The 15,139-nt window shown below is 35.8% G+C and overlaps 1 pseudogene; it reads right to left on the bottom strand.

The window, feature by feature from the left end:
* Positions 1 to 15,139, bottom strand: part of LOC131955817 (uncharacterized) — a 35,992-nt pseudogene that overhangs the window by 6,699 nt on the left and 14,154 nt on the right.

Genomic DNA, 15,139 nt, shown 5'->3' with positions numbered 1-15,139 from the left:
ACTTCTTTAATTTTTAAGAAAGTTTACATAAGACATTACGTCTAATTACAATTTTTTATTTTTACCACTCAATGTATTTTCTTTTTCTATATCTTACATTGTCATCTTAATTTTTGATCACCTTAGTAAAAATTTGCTTAAGATTATAAAATTCAAACTACACCACCCTAGATCGAACTTAGACGTTCAAAACCGGAGGTACGTTCCCCACCCCCATCACCACTCCCCCTCTCCCCATCCCCCACCCCCATCACCACTCCCCCTCTCCCCCTCCCCCTCCCCCCTCCCTCCCCCTCCGTCTGCAAACAACAACGTTATAGTACGTCGTGTCAAATGACACACCGTTTAAAATGTCTACATTTAAAGTTCACCAAAATAATGACGTAAAATCTAAATATGATATGACGTTAGCATACATATCATTCAATCTAATCACTCTAAAGTACAAATCAATCATTTTTATTGATTAAGGGGCTGGGTGAGTTATTTTTATCACTATTCGGGTCCCCAGGGAAGGTTTGGAGTTGGCTAGGGGCACCGTTCATACTAGAGTCGGTGACGTTTTCACCGAGGCAGGGTTCGAAGCTAGGTTAGGGATGTTTTGGAATTGTTAGGGGTCGAGCCTATAGTAGGGTCGGGGGAGTTTTGTTAACACAGAGGGATGTTTCGAAGGTCGTACATGCATCCTTGGAATTGTTAGGGGCCGTGTTCATACTAGGGTCGGTGAAGTTTTCACCGAGGTTGGTTTTGAACTCGGAACATGCATGTTTAGGAATTGGTAGGTGTAGAGTCCATACTAGGGTCGGTGAAGTTTTCACCGAGGCAGGTTACAAAGTTGGGACATGCATGTTTAGGAATTGTTGGCAGTCGAGTTCATACTAGGGTCGGGGAGTTTTGTTAACACTGAGGCAGGTTGCAAAGTTGGTACATGCATGTTTGGGAATTGTTGGTAGCCGAGTTCATACTAGTGTCCGTGAAGTTTGGTTTTGAACTCGGAACATGCATGTTTTGGAATCGGTAGGTGTAGAGTCCATACTAAGGTCGGTGAAGTTTTCACCAGGGCAGGTTTCAAAGTTGGTACATGGATGTTTAGGAATGGACAGGGGTAGAGTTCATACTAGGGTCGGTGAAATTTTCACCGCAGCAGGTTGCAAAGTTGGTACATGCATGTTTAGGAATTGGTGTGGGTTGTGTTCATACTAGGGTCGGTGAAGTTTTCACCAAGGTTGGTTTCAAAGTTGTTACATGTATGTTTAGGAATAGATGAGGGTCAGAGTTTATACGAAGGTCGGAGGTGTTTTGTTAACACCTAGGTAGGTTCCAAAGTTGTTACAGGTATGATTTGGAAGTGTTAGGGGCCGAGTCTATACTAGAGTGGGAAGGATTTTGTTTTCACCGAGGCAGGTTTCAAACGCGGACCATCCCTGTTTCGGAGTTGGTCGGGGTAGAGTTTACACTAGAGTGGAACGGTCTTTGTTTTCAACAAGACAGGTTTCAAAATTGGTACATGGATGTTTGGTACAGGACTGTTTTGGAAATGGTGAGGCAAAGTTAAATTAGGGTCAGGGGAGTTTTTAACGAGGCTGGTTTCGAAATTGGGCCATGAATGTTTCGGAGTTGGATGGGAACGCTGTCACTTGTAACATTAGTTGAATACAGATACAAGTTTGTCTGTTATTTTGTCCTTTGTCTGTCCAAGTAATAGTGTGAGTAGAGGTACGGTCTGTTTATCTAGCGGGTGTTTAGGGACGGGGGCGAGGGCGGCGGACAAAGTTGTCGATGTAGGTAGGGTGCAAGAGATATTCAACAAGGAGTGGTGTCTACAAGTTACATATCCCAGTCTGTTGGAGTAGTGTCTAGGGGTTGTGATATTAGTTGAATAAATATTTGTCTGTAAGATTGTCATACAGCCTTTGTCTCTTAAATGGAATAGAATGGGTAGTGGTACGGTCTGTGTATCTATCGGTTGGTATTGAGGTTAGGGATGGGAGAAGGGGAAAGGGGTTGCGGACAAAGGGAAGGGGAAGGGCGAATAGTGATAAAAATAACTCACCCAGCCCCTTAATCAATAAAAATGATTGATTTGTACTTTAGAGTGATTAGATTGAATGATATGTATGCTAACGTCATATCATATTTAGATTTTACGTCATTATTTTGGTGAACTTTAAATGTAGACATTTTAAACGGTGTGTCATTTGACACGACGTACTATAACGTTGTTGTTTGCAGACGGAGGGGGAGGGAGGGGGAGGGGGAGAGGGGGAGTGGTGATGGGGGTGGGGGACGTACCTCCGGTTTTGAACGTCTAAGTTCGATCTAGGGTGGTGTAGTTTGAATTTTATAATCTTAAGCAAATTTTTACTAAGGTGATCAAAAATTAAGATGACAATGTAAGATATAGAAAAAGAAAATACATTGAGTGGTAAAAATAAAAAATTGTAATTAGACGTAATGTCTTATGTAAACTTTCTTAAAAATTAAAGAAGTTCAAGTGAAAAAGAAGTTTGATGAAAACTGTAATACTAAAGCGAACATGGGAAGGTAATCTGCTGCAAGACTAAGATATATATTCGTCTTCCTTCTAGGTTCATTGCCTTTTTTGGTTGAGGTTAAACATCGACATGTTTTCAAATATCGCGATGTACGTCACGTTCTCTCCCCTCTTATCTAGTAATCGCTTCCTCTACCTATTGTTTACAACACACTTACAAAGAAAAAATATCCCACCCCTCTACTTGAGACATAAAATACAAAAGTGTATTGAGCCTTGTCACAGGAAACAAAAACGGTGGCGTCTAATGTTGTTAACCCTTGTCTTCCTAAATTATTTTTTAACTTGTTAAAGAAATTGACTGTTTAGTTAAGGATTCTGACGCGCATTTTTTTCACAAGGGACGATACTCGTGTCTGTAGACAAGGCTGTTCTAATTTTAGAACAGTTGTCTTTCCTCTCGTTTCTCTATTAGGGAAGACCTATGGGGAAGACACGCAACACGTCTTTTAAAATGTAAACAATCGTGCACGGGGTGCACTTAAAATAAACCCCGCTGCAAAAATGACAACGGCCTGGTGAGACTTTTTGGAAAACACGCTTTCATGTAAATAAAATAAGGGTCGCTTTTGTTGTCGCCATGATAATGTATACCTATAAGTTCTCTCCGGCTTTTACCGACCTAGTATGAATTTCGCGCCCGCGCGCATGTGCGTGTGTGTGTGTGTGTGTGTGTACATGTATCTCAAAAAAGTGTATCATGTCAACACCTGGGCAACAAGTCATAGTCAAAAAGGCCTAATTCATTACAGATCTATAGGAAATCCCTCTTTACATGTACTTACGTTAGGGGGAGTAAACTCATTTGAATCAAAAACGTATTAAAATATATAGAGTTATAGAACCTTAAAGTTAACAGATGATGAAAAAAAATAAAAATAAAATTAAAAATTAAAATTAAAATTAAAATCCACCTCCCCACCCACCTCACTTAGGTTATGGAATCTTTTACTATATATCCTTTACTCCTACTCCTGTCCCCCTTCACCGACCTGCTCACCCCTTCACCTACATGCTCACCCTTCAATCACCTGTTCACACCGTCACCCGCCTGCTTACACCCCTCACCCATGTTACTATAAGCGACTATGTATTGAACATTTGTTAAATTTATCTGGCTCAGGGTGGTCAAATGGTGGTCAGATCAAAAGAAAATCGGAACGGTCATAAAAAAACGTAATTACTTTTCCAGACTTGTAAAAAACATGTCTACCCCGCATACCTCACGTACCAACGCACCCAAGTCGCCCTGTCGCCCGTTAAAAAACACGAACCTACGGAGACTTCGTTTCGTCTCAAAACCTGATTTAACGGTGGTTGAAAGAAAATTCCAACCCTTAAATATATATTTTGTTTTCGCTGACCCTCGCTATAAGCGAATAGTTACAACCAAAGTCCTTACTCAGCGTAATTACAGCACCAGCTGTTACGTGATGGTTTCCCACTCTAGTAACCGAGCGGGGAAAAATCAATTAAAGTGGTACAGCTGTTACCACACTTAACGCGGAGACGCGCTTAATGGATCTCGACAGCTGTTGCATAATGACCTACGTACTTCGCGGAAAGGCACTTAATGTACGTCGTTAATTACCATGACCCGTCAAACCGAGCGGGGAAAAATCGGTGATGCATAACAAAATTTAATTAGGTGTGATGGCCCAGCGGCTGCGATCAATACATTCCCATTAAAAAACGTTAATAAACAAATAAAATATAAGAAAACTTTTGTTCTAATTTAGTGTGTGTGTGTGTGTGTGTATACGTTTAACATACTCGTACCAGAAACTTAAAAACCTATGATACTGTCCGTATACCTGTTAGCGGAAAGCACGGGACCCAACCAGGGGAAAAAACCAATACAGTGGTAACAGATGTTCCCACACTTAACGCGGAGAGGCACTTAATGTACGTCGTTAATCATCATGACCTGTCAAACCGAGCGGGGAAAAATCACTGATGCATAACAAAATTTAATTAGGTGGGACATCATGCTGTGATGGCCCGTGGGTGGAATCAATATTAACGCGCCCGTTGTCCAGTGTTTGACAAAAACAAAGGATTGCGGATCGATAAGTACCACATGTTGCACGGCTGGTTAAAGGCTGGTATACAAAGTATACGTTCGCGTTGTAGGGGAGAATTTAAAACATACATACAACCAAATAAACAAACCAACAAATTAAACAACAAAGAAAAGAAATATAAACAAAATAAAAATAATTAAAAAAGTAAACAAATTAAACAATTACGTAATAAAAACACATTAAAATTACGTAACTAGTCGATAAAAAATTACACAATATAAACAAAGTAATTAAATTAAATTCAAACTAATTATAAAATAAAATAAAATTAAAAATAAACAAAATAAAAATAATTAAAAAGTAAACAAATAATCAAATTATGTAACTCGTTAATAAAAATTACACAATATATCAAATAAATAAATTAAACAAAGTAATTAAAATCAAATTAAAAGCTTTAAAAATTAAAATAATTACGTAACTAGTTAATAAAATTAAAATTAAAAATTTAAAAATTTAAAAAATTAAAATCCAATTACGTAACTAGAAACAAAGTAATTAAACAAACTAAACACAACAAAATACAAACAAATAATCAAATTACGTAACTCGTTAATAAAAATTTAAATTTAAAATTTAAAAACTCATTAAAACTAATTTAAAAAACGCATTAAAATTACGTAACTAGGTCAATGATTACGTCATAATGTCACTGATTACGTCACAAGGTCAATGACCTACTTCCCCACCACCTGCGCCAACCCCAGTTGGCGTAGTATTTTACTATATGTCTTTGTACCAGGCTCCCTCTCCACCTTACCCTCCGATGCGCCAGGCTGGGAGTATTTTACTATATGTCATTGTACCAGGCTCCCCCTCCACATCCGAGTATTTTACTATATGTCATTGCTCCTCCCCACATCCACCTGCGCCAAAAAATCGGTCCAAAAGGGACCTAATATACTACTACCATATCAACCTAAACAGAATTTAACGGAATCTTAAACTAATAGTATCGTATGTAAAAAACATATGAACTAAAACCTATTGTAAGTATTTACATGTCGGTGTACTTGGGTACTATTGAACAGCTACAAACTTGACTGCCGACATTAAGTCTCAGCTACAAACTTGACTGCCGACATTAAGTCTCAGTTACAAACTTGATTGCCGACATTAAGTCTCAGCTACAAACTTGACTGCCGACGTTAAGTCTCAGCTACAAACTTGACTGCCGACATTAAGTCTCAGCTACAAACTTGACTGCCGACATTAAGTCTCAGCTACAAACTTGACTGCCGACATTAAATCTCAGATACAAACTTGACTGCCGACATTTCTCTTCACTACCATCGTGTTTTGTTTATCATCAACACAAAACATTAAGATTATAAACGATAACAAAATGAATGAAAGAAAACGTTGTATTCTTTTACAAATTTATTTAAATCTATACGAACAATTGCATAAATTAAAAATAAATTAAATCTACAGTATCAATTATTTTTATTGAAAATTATCAATAAAACCTAGAACAATAGTAAACTAAGTCAATTTAGCATGTATTAAGCTTTTGTGCAAGTTATTGATACTGACAAAAAAATCGAAAACCAGGGTCAGCTTATTATAAGCTACCATAGAAAAAAATTGAAACGTAAGTTTAAAAATAATTAGATTTAGACCTAGGCCCTGATAGATCGTGCCACCAATACATCGTTATTTTTTGTCAAAACCTAAGATGATATAGAACTAGTTATTTTTTTAACCCTTTATCTACTGACGGTACTTATAAGTACCACTTTAATTAAGTGCCTGTATTATATTAAATTACATACGAATTTTAAAAATTATTGATGTATTTTATAGTATTATCTCCCCCGAGTCGCCGGTAGTCGGAGGTATCAATGTTTTTAAAAAAATTAATGGTGTGGCGCTTTTTCAATGTCTTGCTATATCGGTAGTTCACAATTTTTCTGTACATTTCTCACACCCGTTCCTGATTTCCTTTTGTTTTTCCTTATTTTTCAAGTTTTCAACCCCAAATATTTTTTATTGGCACCTTCAATAGTCAGGCAAACGCGTTTAACTTCTAGTTATACAATTTTAATCAAATTGTCTTTATATTAGATCGATGTTTACAAGTGGACTTATAAGTACCGTCAGGGCACACGGTCATTTTTTTTAGGATTTTTAGAAAATTGCAGATTTGTTAGGTGGAGTTACATAAATATTGTCTTGATAATTACTTATCGAAATGTACTCAAAAAATGATATTTACACATTTATAAGAAGGTTTGCATATGGTTTACCTAAGAAATATTGTAATTACATGTTCATTTCTAGTAGTAAAAAAATAACAAGAATAAAGGTATCAGTTGCAGGCTCGTTTATAAGGTTTAGTATACTTCATTTGTATACCAAAGCCTAGTTCAGGTTGTAAGATTTAATTTGTTAGTTATATTTACTGCAATGAACTGTCTTGCCTACAACAACTAGCATTTACATAATGTATACCTGTAGACTAGTAATAGTCCATACTTCTGCATATAGTATAGATCTATAAGGTAAATTTAAATCAGTAAGCAGAAAAGAGTAATCCACTACTTCTTCCAAAACACATTGAGCTCACTTCTATTTATGAACTTTGCACTGTAGTGTAGACTTGTCATAACATTATAGTAGGCTACAATTATATTAGTATTTCTAGTAGTTGTGTGCTGAATGACTAGGCTTTTGTTTGTTTATGCGGCTCATTGTACTAGTTATTGGAAGCTTCCAGCAAAAGCATATTCATTCCGGCAACCGTTGCAACACTAGAAAGACCACAGACAAGATTGAGGGAGCATGACATGTCGACTACTTTTGCTGTGTTTGAGGTCTAAGATGTGTTCCGATAGAAAATCCAGTAAAAATCGTACTCAAAATATACTTTTGTGCTGTATTTATGTGTGAAAATTACAAAAAAAGTGATTGTTATAATGATTGCCATGTTATTAGTTAATAAATTGTATCGTTTGTTCCTGTTTTGTAAAAAAAAATTTTTTGAAAAAAAATGTCCTAGTTTACTGACGGTACTTATAAGTACCAATATCTGTTTGGGCCATTAAAAATTTATGAAACGAAATTTCCTTCGATATATGCTTTGAATGTGCCAAAAGCAATATAGTAACACATTGTTTAAGTAAAAATCTCATTCAGAACATAATTCCGTAAATAAAGGGTTAAAGTAATACATTTAAAATAACTACGTCAAAACTAGAAATTTAAAAACAGCGCACGAAGAATGTGGTTAGGTGTGTGGGGCTCACAATAAAAAAAGGGGGGGGGGGATATGGTTTGTTACAAAAACACGTGTAGCGAGAAGTGTCTGTAAGATTCAGTAAATGTAATGTGAAGTTGATCAGTCAAATTTTATCCCACCTCATAAAGTCATTGATAGCTAGAAAGTCACAAATGACATCAAATAGTTTCGTTTACAGCCCCTCTCACCCACCCTCTTAATAAAAAATATATTTATGACTTCCTGCAAACTCTGACTACCTTAGGAAACATACTGTGTAAAATAGTAGGCCACACATCGTCTGTGCACGATCACTCTTTCAATAAAGAAATATTTTAAATAGTCTAAGGACATTCACACTATAAGTTTCTGTTTGACTCTATGGAGATGAGACGTGGAGAGCAACTGCCGTAAATACGAAGAAAATAAAATATTTATAAATTCATGCTGCATAAAGATCATTCTAATACGCGGGCCTAAAACCATCAGAAATTAGTTACTATGGCAAAATTGAATTTGATTAGCCATATATTAAGACCAACAAAGACCGGATCTAGAAGAAGACACCAAGAAGATTGGATAACCTGGGGTCAATTGGAAAGACTAGCCAGAGGCGTAGCGAGAGGGGGGGGGGGGGGGCGGGGGGGGGGACATATGTCCCCGTGCGCCGACCACAGGGGGTGCCAAAATGGGTTGGAAAAATAAATTGAAAGCTTGAGGGGGAGGGGTGTAAATAAAAAAATTGAGGTGGGTGCAAATCGAAATCTTGAGGGGGGAGGTGTGCAAATCGAAAGTTTGTCCCAGGCGCCGGGATAGGGTTGCTACGCCTCCGAGACTAGGCCAGAATGGAGATGCATGGTAAGCGCTTGTCAGTGGCCTATGTCCCTGAAAAGGCGACAGTCAAACCTAACCTAACTATAAGTTTACACGTCGTAGACTAACGGATATCATAGGAAACTTTTATTTCTAAAATTAAATTACCAACTTTTTCCAGACTTTTAAAAAGACAACCCAAAAAATAATGGTTTTCATGACGAATACAAGTCTAATATTTACTTTTCCAGACATTTTCCAGACTCTGCACGAACCATTACCGCGCTTTACGCATTTACAATACAGATATTATGATTGTTAATGTTATAAGACATCTACGATTGCAGAAAAAAGACTATTACATACAACAATACTTTTTCTATATTTTGTAGTTTTTGTTTGGTTTGGCAAAAAAAAACCATTAAATTAAATTAAATGCTTTCATTTAGGGCCTAATTAATACTAAGTCGTTTAAAATACACTTATTTGTTCAACACTTTCTGACTTCTACTGTTAATATTTAGACCTAGTAATAGATGTTATTAGAAATATTAAATACCTGTATTACATAATCAATGAATGTAATGGATTAGTAATTTGGCACAAATTTTTGAGAGATTTACTAAACTTTTTGTGGACGTCCGCATGGGGGGGGGGGAGGAGGCAGGGTAGGGGGGGGGGTTCGTCGTAATTGGACGCGTGTTAACGGGGGGGGGGGGAGTCTAAAATTACAAATTTTTGTTGACATCATAAATGAATTACCTCTAAAACAGAGAACGTAATTAGGCCACGAGCACATTTTATTAACCCTCATTAACATATTTACATGTAGAGGTCACTTTCGGTTACTTCTGGGGTTCGATCAAACCCATGTTAAGAAACACTTTTCTAAACTCTTTTGATTTTCTTCTTATTCGTTTCGGCTTCCTATCAGCATAGGCGTAGGCAACACTTCGTCAACTCATTTGATTTTTATTAAGATCGAACCCTAATGTTCCAGTCTCCTCCGTTTCTATTTCAAACGATTTCTTTCAGCGATAACTATGAAAGTATCCTTTTTAACAATTGAGAACTATACGGGACAGGATACTGAAGCCATTTCGGAAAAAGATTCCTAAGCATGGATAATATAAACATTGAAATCGAAAGTAAACGAACAAAACTGCCTAGTTTTAGTGAAACTTAATTATATCCACAAATTTATACAAATTAAAACGCAACAAAGTAAAAGTTTCTAACATTAAACATTTGTTTTCTAAAGTTTCTTACAACTCTATAAAATGACGCGAGATAATCTAAACAATTTATTTCTTGTCTTCACCAGAATACAAAGTTGCTGATGAAGACTTTCTAGTCTTGGCACACATCAGTTAAGGGAGCCGCCATGTTGTTTGTTTTCATCAGACAAGGGGAGACAACTAACAGTTACTGGTGGATCAACACAACCAAGGCTCGCCACAAAAATTTCCTTCAGAGTTTGATCCACTGTGGACATGTGACCACCTCCTGCCATACCCCGGCATGTAGACAGGCGCTCCACTGGAGCCTGGACATGTACATGTTGTGTACACGTATCTGTTGTACTTGTATAGCTCTCCCCTTTTGATTTCGTGTGTCCATTGTCCTACAGAGACCTTTTTAGGACAGCCATGAGGATGTGACACTAAAACGGTCAACTTGTCCACATCAACAAACCCCTCGTATTTGTCCATTACTTTCTGCCATAGATCATTAAACTGCTGACACATCTGTCCCAGTTCATCAATCAGCTTCAAGTCACATGACACGCATGTAAACCTACACCAGTCTCCCTCAATGTCTGCCTCCCAATTCTTACAGCCATCAAGACTGACCTTAGGACTGTTATCGTCATCAAAACCTACAATACACCTGGTCTGTCTCGCCTCACTCTCATCAAACACCACATGTGTGGCTGTCATCACACCAAACTCCCCCCACACTTTGCTGGGTGTGTTCGAGTGCTGACACTTGCCACATGGACAAGTGCCTATATTGTCACTCTCTGTGTACTTGTCTATCTCATACACCCTCCCCGTCCCTGTCCTCAACACGTCACTTCCTCTGGTGTTATAAGATGGATACTGATCACCTAAACATGGTAAAAACTTTGGCCTCTTTGGCTAGTGAACTTGACCTTTATCATGACTGTTAGGTCAGACAAAGCTTTGATTAGCTCCAGCAACATGACGTCACGCCAAGGTGAGGGGAGATGATCCAAGTTAAAATCATTAACAGGTATGAAGTTGACATGACCTGGATTCTTCTTACAGTTGGTATAGTGCTTTTGTAAGTCAGCTTCACCTCCATAACAGATTTCGGCTTCATGATGTCCTGGAGAGATACAACAAGCAATTTAATACATAAAATAATTAATATTAATTGCACACGCTTTATTTAGCACCATAGTATAAGTTGAGGTAATGCACATACTAACATAAATTGTTGACAGTTTCTCAATTCAGAAACACATTTAAAATAAGTTGGCACTTTCAATAATAATTTACTTTACAGACATAATTATCTTTTCCCCCTGTTTTTGTAAACAAAATATGGGACAGATGAAGTAGCATTTATTTTTTCAAGGAATTTGGCATAGTGTGGTCAGCTCAATACCCGCTGCTTAATGTGAGGTGATTTGCTCATTTTAGTTGGGTTGACTCAGTGATCGCATGCAGTCCTGAGTCGTAACCGATTTGTAAACTCAATACCATATGGCTAGCAGCCTAAACATCTACCACACAACCACGCTACGGCGCCTGTTTCCAACCCCTATAATTTTTAAATACAATAGAGTTGAATGACTAAAAACTATTGAGCACCTACTGAACACGATGACTTGTGTATAATAGTCCGGAAAGAGTTTTTAAAAATTGCCTAGGGGTCATCCATAAAGGACGTCACGCTTTTTTTGACGATTTTTACATCCCCCCTCCTCTCCGTCACACATCGTCACAAAAAGCCAGACCCTCCCCCTAAAATGACGTCACACATCAGCCTACAACCCCCATCAAAATTGCAGTTGAATTTTTCTTAAACATCGATATTTTTCCAAAATCTTGTCTGAACTCTGTCAAAATAGAGTATTTTAATCAATTCCTATTGCAATTTATTAAAACAGTTTTCTAAAACGCGAATTAAAGTCTAAAATTTATTTTCTAACATTGCTTTTTTAATAATGCAATAGTGTGACGTCGCACCATCTGAACCCCCCCCCCCCCTCTCCCTCGTCACACAGCGTCATAAAATTACGGACCCCCCTACCCCCTGTGAGTGTGACGTCATTTATGGACGACCCCTACTAATTTCAGAAAATTTTAATTAATTGGTAACAATTTAGTTAATCATGGAAATAAGTCAGATTTTATTTCAGATTGCAGTGGCTTGACACAGGTGCCAACTTTGAAACGAATCTGTCAGTTTGACGTGTCCGAAATTTTGCTCGCCCGTTTCGATCGATAATGACAGATAGACAGACTGTGTACAGACAGACTATCGACTGACTGATGACAGACAGAGGAAGCAAGTTAAATTGAAGCTTGTAAAAAGTCTTAAATCTACCAATTTACCTTCACTTGCCAGTGCCAATTGTCTTTTCTTTCCTACTATATTCCCCATGTTTGTTATTTCCTGTAAAGACAAAATTTTACCTGTTCAAATTAAATGACAGTAAGTTTTAACTTGCACAACAAAAAATTAAGTTTATTTAACATAGAAATCTAAGTATATTTTTCATATATTTATTTTTAAAATAAGCTATGAATATGAAAATAAAAATACGTATTATATTTCTGATTTTAGTCTAAATCACGCCTAAATGCCTGATATCATTCACTGTTCCAAACATCTTTCAATCATTCTTCATACGTTTAGTGACTTCATTTTAACATTTTACTATGGGTTTTGATGTGCTTTTAATTGCAACGCCAAGTTTACATTTGTGTTCTAGATTTTGAGCTTGTATTTCCAAACAGTGCTGTTAAATTCCACACTAATTTTTCATGTTAAAAGAATATACTGCATTGCTGATTCCTTATTGAATGTTTTGTTTTTTCTTTCATAACATGCGTAAAATGTGTGCTATTTTCAAATTAATTTTATTTTAATTTGTTTAATTGGTGCTTTTTTGTGTGTGAGCAGTCTTGTTTGTAGTATTGTTATTTTCATTTCTTTTCTATAAATTATATCACTAGTATTTAGTTGTTTGCATAAGCTAAATTTTTCTATCGAATGTTCAAAATTAGCTACACTATCAAACGCCTTGACAAAATGAATGAAGGATAAGGGGGCTATAAATAAGTTTTATTCAAAGCTGAGCACTTCTTCACTTGCTCATCGGACCGTCATTTTTGAAAGAGAACTTTACTTTTTACTTTCTCGTATATACGAAGTATCGAAAAAGTCTTGTAATCGTGCAAAAAAAAATCGAAATTTTTACAAATCTCGACGTTTTACACCTCACTGATACGGAAAAACATAAGTTTGCAATCTTGTCCGTATGTCTGTGTGTCTGTCTGTCTGTGTGTCTGTCTGTCTGTGTGTCTGTCTGTCTGTGTGTAAACACAATAACTTGAGTACCGTTACAGCTAGGTTGATGAAATTTCATATATAAGTATTTTATCAAAATCGTAGATCCGTATCAACTTTTGAGCGATTTCCAATAACCGGAAGTGGTACTTTATCTACTTTGAATTTTTCAAAAGCCTATAACTTGAGTAATATTTAGGATAGATAAATGAAATTTCACATGTAAGTAAAAGATCTACTTCTCTACATTCTGTCAAATCTAATTCTCTAACTTCTAACAAATGTTGAGTAGTTTCCGTTGACCGGAAGTACTAATTTACGCTATTTCATATTTCTCAAAAAAAAAACGCATGTTAATTCATAAATACTAATAATATTGCGCACTATTATGCACATTTTGTTTTGGCGTTCGCTTGGTGCGCAATTCTTTTTTCTATGAGATTCTATTCTATTTTTAAAAGTTTAAGTTATTAAAAATCATGTCTATATTCCAAGTTATATAAGAATATTCGAGAAAGTTTAGGGGAGATCACTCCCGGTTTATTTCAATCTATGCTTAGTTTAAGGTTTTTTTTTTGTCGTGGTGAAGGAGACTTATGTTTAAAATACAGTGTCCAAGTTAGTGTTAAAAAAACTTCTTTAAACGTTTTTTGTTACACTCTAACCTGGTTAATAAAATTAAAAAAAAAACGTCTTTCAAATGTAATAAAAATTATGTAGTTTATTGTGTATTTACTTCAAGAGCTGTAATAGGTCCAATTATGAAGATCTTCTGTAAGTTAAAATAGGTTGATGAATGTGGATAAAATAAAAATTAAATTAGCACGAACTAATGCACCAAACCAACATTGTAATTTTAATTTCTGTTTTTTTTTCTTTTTTATAGCCATCGTCGATAAGGAGAATTCTTAATCAAAACTTGAAGAAAAAACAGAAATTTGTAACAAAAGAAAATACCTTTTTTTTTAAACTGCACAATCAAAAGCTTTTCTAAAAGATGAAGCAAAATTTTTGTTTTAGAAATTTTTGTTTATTTTTTTCGTATCAAAATAATGTATATATCTAGATACAACAATATAAGTTTAATAACAATAGCCACAATCGAATTACACGTTTTAGTAATGAAACTGGTGTTATTTATACTTTTATACCATTATGGTAAATATGCCCTAGAAAATTGACTGTTTTATAAGCTAGACTAAAGACATTAAAGTAAATTCTTAGATCTAGATACGAGAAGAGATCAGGTACTGGTACTAGACCTAGATCCACACATAATTATATTACTGAATAATATTATAGATAGTACTAGATCTCCAGAAATCTTCTAGATATTAAGGCTATATTAATTAGTATAGAATCTCTGGAAATTGATCTTGAATCTATTCTAGATTTACAATTTTTTTCTATTTAGACTTGGAATCTAGGTCTGGTGATCTAGAATCTAGTTTCTAGACTAAAATAAGATACAGACTACTACATTGTAGAATCTAGATAGATCGAGTAAACAATCTAACTAGACTGGTCATTATATGTAGACGGTAAATTAATAAGTTAAAACCTCATTAAAATCATACTTGTAAAAGAGTAGACACTCATTGCCTGATTAAACGTGTTAAAATTTAAGACAAGTACATATTTAGACTTTTTGAGTGAGCAAAACTATATTAATGCCAAAAGATTCCATAATTATAAGCTATCTAGATTAGGGTGACGCCAAAAAAATTAAACTTCATTATTGTTCATGATGACATAAACAATTATAAACTACATTTATTTACCTTTAAGTTGATATCAATTTTATTTATCCGATTTAATCGGTAGCCTAGAAAATGATGTGTGAAAAAAAACGCGTTTGTTTTATTATAGTTACGATGATAAGACTGATTTTTAGTGATAAGGTGGGTTAGTTTTTTATGGAGT

This window comes from Physella acuta, unplaced genomic scaffold, assembly GCF_028476545.2.
Source record: "Physella acuta isolate Inbredline_101_S28 unplaced genomic scaffold, ASM2847654v3 ptg001106l, whole genome shotgun sequence".
NCBI classification, from domain to species: domain Eukaryota; kingdom Metazoa; phylum Mollusca; class Gastropoda; family Physidae; genus Physella; species Physella acuta.
Note: the sequence above shows the minus strand (reverse complement) of the source record. Positions and strands in the feature narration are given on the sequence as shown.